Genomic DNA, 4,762 nt, shown 5'->3' on the forward strand with positions numbered 1-4,762 from the left:
TTGGTGGAGAAGGAGGTAGTGGCTTTCATTCAGTAAGTGAAGTCATAGGAGGTGTGGATGTAGTTGGGTTTTACGGGGACTGTTGCTGTCTCCCACACAGTTAGACAAAAATTACAATTGAATAACCATCAAAAAACTATAAGCACATAGACAAAAAACACACCATGTAATCACACAGGAACAGTAACCAAAAAAAGGAAAAAAAAGAAGAAGAAAAACTGCAATATCTGGGGATAGGGAACTAAGAGAAAAAAGGTAGAGAAGGAAAATAATGGGAAAAATGCAAAAAGTAAAACAAGGAATGGGGTTAACTGTGAGAAAAAAGGGGAAAAAAATAAAATAATTAATTAATTAAAAAAAAAAAAAATCAACCAGGAAAAGGGAAAAGAAAAAAAAATGAAAACTAGCACCTCGGAGGGGAAGAATAAGAATAATAATAAAAAGGACAAAAATATTAATAATAAGAGTTGTTTTTAAACAGACAAATACAAGCAAACTAATAGCCAGAAAAAATTAAGCGAAAAATAAAAAAGAGAAAGAAAATCGGTGGAGTACACAGCAGAGCACCCAGGCTCCATCTGAGCACAGACTGTGATGGAGTTCCTGTGGGCCCAGAAGGCAGGTGGGAGTGGGGGATGGCCGCACCTCCATTCATCAAGTGTGTGTGAGGTAAAAGAGTAACAACAGGAATATCACACCTTTTCAGTCCACAGCGTCCTTGGGGTTGCTGGAAAGCAGAACCTCTTCTTAAGCCCCTGGGATCTCAGAGAGCACACTGTGTCTTTAAATATCCAAAATGGTTAAGCCACTTGTAGTATTCAAAATGGCGGTGCTCTCCGGACCGGCAAAGTCCACAACTCAGCCCACCTTTCTCTTCACCTTCTCCATTTATTCCTCAGCCACCAGAGCAGTCCTTGGTGCAGTCCCTGGCTAGCAGGGCTGATTTTTAGGTTAATTCTTAGGTCCTACCGCCACTCAGGAATCTCAAAGCTGTCTGTGCCGTGCCATCAGGATCGCTCAAGATTGTTGACAGACCACAGCTCTGTCTGTCTCCTTTCTTGGTATTTTCATGCAAATTCTTCTGCTAGTTGGGGTTTAGTCCACTTCTATATGCTTCCCTTCAAGGCTCAGGGGTCCAGGATTATCTTCTGTGTCTGTGTTAATTGGTTTCCCTTTTCTTTGTTGAAGAGGGTCTGTGTAGTCTTTCTGCCTAGTCTGCCATCTTACTGGAACCTCCCAAGATTGATGTTTTCAAAGATTTAATTTTACTTGCATTCACAATCAATGCCCATTGAAGCAGTAGTGAAGAAATCAATGTATTGCATTGGGCAGGTCTGCTGCAAAACACTTCTTTAAAGGGTTGAAAAGTAAAGATGCTGCTTTGAAGATTATAAGACACTTGAAAAAAGCCATGGTATTTCCAATAATTTCATATTCATATGAAAATGGGCTAATGAATAAGGAAGATTTCAGAATAGATGCTTTTGAATTTTGGTGGCGGAGAAGACCATTGAATGTACCACGCACTGCTAGAAGAACAAATAAATCTGTCATCAAGAGTACAGCCAGAATGCTCCTTAGAATCAAGAATGGCCAGAGTTTGTCTTCCATCTTTTGATCATGTTGTTAGAAGAGACAAGTCCCTGAGAAGGATATCATTCTTGGTAAAGTAGATAGTCAACGAAAAAGGGAAAAAGCCTTAATGAGATGGATAGACACAGTGGCTGTGAAGATGGGCTCACCTATTTTGGTCATTTGGTGAGAAGATAAAGTCCTGGGAGAAGAATATCATGCTTGGTAAAGTGGAAAGTCAGAGGAAAATGGGGAAATCCTTAACAAGATGGACTGATACAGTGGCTGGAACAACAGGATAAAGCATAGCAAGGATTGTGAGGAGGGCACAGGACCAGGCAGTGTTTTGTTCTGTTGTACAGAGTGTCGTTCTGAGTCAGAGATGACATGATGGCACCATACAACAACAGCCACCACCACCACAACAACAAGAGAACTAAGACAGCAACCTTGCTAGTAATTGAAATACTGACAGCATAGTTTCCAGCATCACAGCAACACACAAGCCACCATAGTACAATAAACTGACACGAGTGGTTTAGAAATTAATACACACACACACACACACACACACACACACATATATATATATATATATATTATATTATATTAATGAAGTTCAGGTATTTTTGAAAAAGAGACTTGCAGAGTAGATTGTCACCACACAACTTCAATGAAGTTATGCTGGAGTAATAAATTACCCTATAATTTAAAACATAAAAATTATTTTGCTACTATATTGTATAGTGACCATGAGTGGTTTCAGCTCTTCTCCACATCTTTCTCCTACTGGGCCCACAACTGAAAGAACAGATCTTAGCTGGACTTCTTGAACAAAGAGAAAATAATATAGGAAAAAAATGGATATATCTTACGGCTTCTGCTCATAAATGACACATATCAGAGCTACTCACGTTTCATTGGCCAAATTCATAATAAAGTCCTACATTACTCACTACCGTCAAGTCAATTCGACTCATAGCAACCCCTCCTTGGGTTTCTGATGCAGTATCTCTATAGAAGTAGATTGTCCAATCTTCCTTCCGAGGAGTGGCTGGTGAGTTTGAATCACCAGCTTTCTGGTTAGCAGTCAAGTACCTTAGACACTGTGGGAGTTAAATTTTTATGTCATCTTGGCTGGGCCTGGTTGAGTGGCTGGGCAGCTGGTGGTAGTTATTCCCCATGATGAGACTGGCAATTAACTCCATGATGGGATCTACTACAAGCAGCTGAGTAGCTGTCTTTGGCATGTGTTCTGCTTCCTGTATATAAGGAGTAACCTTGGGGATAGTCTCTAGTTTATGGCATGATTGGACCCTGCTTGTTGTAGTCATGTTGTTGCTCGGCAGCCTGCCATGCTCTGCCGACCTTGGGACTCTTACAGTGGAGTTTAATTAATGGCCTGTCGTGTGGTTTGGTAACATCGGGACTGTGCCTTTTTACTTGTCAACCTTGGGCTTGTCAGCCCAGCAGCCAGCAGCTTTCTGAGTGAAGAAATGCCTCTAGCTCCAGTGGGTCAGGAGCAGGAGGCAGAGACGGACCCCAAGGTTGAGGGTCTTTCACCCAGGCCCTAGAGCCTGGCACTTTAAACTTGAACATAACTCTCTCCAAACTGTAAGAGAATAAATTCCTGTTTGTTAAGGCCATTCCATTTATGATATAGTCTTGTCAGAGCAGCACTAGGTAACCAGACCAGGCACTATGCCATCAGAACTCCTAGTCTGATATTAATGTACTTTTGTTGAGTTGGATCTGACTCATAGTGACCCCTCCTTGGGTGTCCGAGGCAGTATACTGCAGAAGTAGATTGCCCAACCTTCCTTCTGGGGAGTGGCTTGTGGGTTTGAACCGCCAGCCTTCTGGTTAGCAGTCAAGTGCCTTAGGCACTACACCACCAGTGCTCCCAATCTTACATTAGTTGGTAGGAAATATAATTGCTGTTTAGAAAAGATAGTAACAAGGAGCCTGAGGGAAGCAAGTGATATTTTTTTACAAAAATAAAATCTATTCTAAAATAAAAATATAAAGTTCAACTTTACATTGTATGAGAGAAATTCATTTAAAATGCATTGTCATAAAGATTGAAAATAAAAGGGAAAAAGTTGGAAAGAAAACAATCAAGGGTAACAAACTCTGCAAAATATTAAAACATATTATTAAGCTACATTATATGAACCTAGGGAAAAAAGTCAATAAATAGATCTAAACATGCTTAGGTTTGTAAGATGTGATTTAAGCAGCACTTTAAAGAAGTACAGAATAAATGGCTATGCAACAAATGGTGCTGAGTCAATTAGATATCCAACCAGTAAAAGATGAAAACTGAATTCCTCTCTTATTTATTGTACTAAAATAAAATATCAACATCTAATAAGGGTGTTTTTAAAATAAAATGTGGGAATATAGCAAAATAGAAAACATAGAAACAATAAACAAAAAAATAGATAAAATCAATCATTTTATTCCCTGCAATGTATCAAAAATTATTCAAATAAAAATGTCCACAGGAAAAAATATCTGTAACACATGTGAAAAAAGAGCATGTTTCCAAAATACATATACAATAAAACTCTTGCAAATCAATATCAATTCAATAAATGAATGGAAAAATGAAAAAAAGAACATAAATTTTTCACAGGAAAAGAAACACTAATGGCTCAATTTCACTCATAAGAGATATAAATAAAAATAATAAAAAAAATATATGTAGGCATTAGATGAGGAAAGAAGAAAGTCTAAAATAGTATATTGTGTTGCTAAGATATATGAGAAAAGATCCTATTAGAGGATTTTGAGAGAAATCTGTCGATAGGAAAACAAATTTGAAACACACATATGTATTTACACAGTTATTTCTTATCCAGGAGTTAATCTCAAAGACATTATTTCACATATGTAGAATCCATGTGCAAAGGTGTTCATTGTACTATTAATAGCAAATATTACAATACTGAGAATAACCTAAAATACATTGAATAAATGAATAATAAACAAAAAACAAACCAAACACACTGCCATCAAGTCAGATCTGACTCATAGTGACCCCTCTTTGGGTTTCCGAGGTGGTATCACTATGGAAATAGACTGCCCAATCTTCCTTCGGAGGAGTGGCTGGTGGGTTTGAACCACCAGCCTTCTGGTTAGCAGTCAAATGCCTTAGGCACTATGCTACCAGAGCTCCTAAATGAAT

This window comes from Orycteropus afer, unplaced genomic scaffold (genome assembly GCF_000298275.1).
Source record: "Orycteropus afer afer isolate SDZICR_OR568_19922 unplaced genomic scaffold, OryAfe1.0 scaffold00022, whole genome shotgun sequence".
NCBI lineage: Eukaryota > Metazoa > Chordata > Mammalia > Tubulidentata > Orycteropodidae > Orycteropus > Orycteropus afer.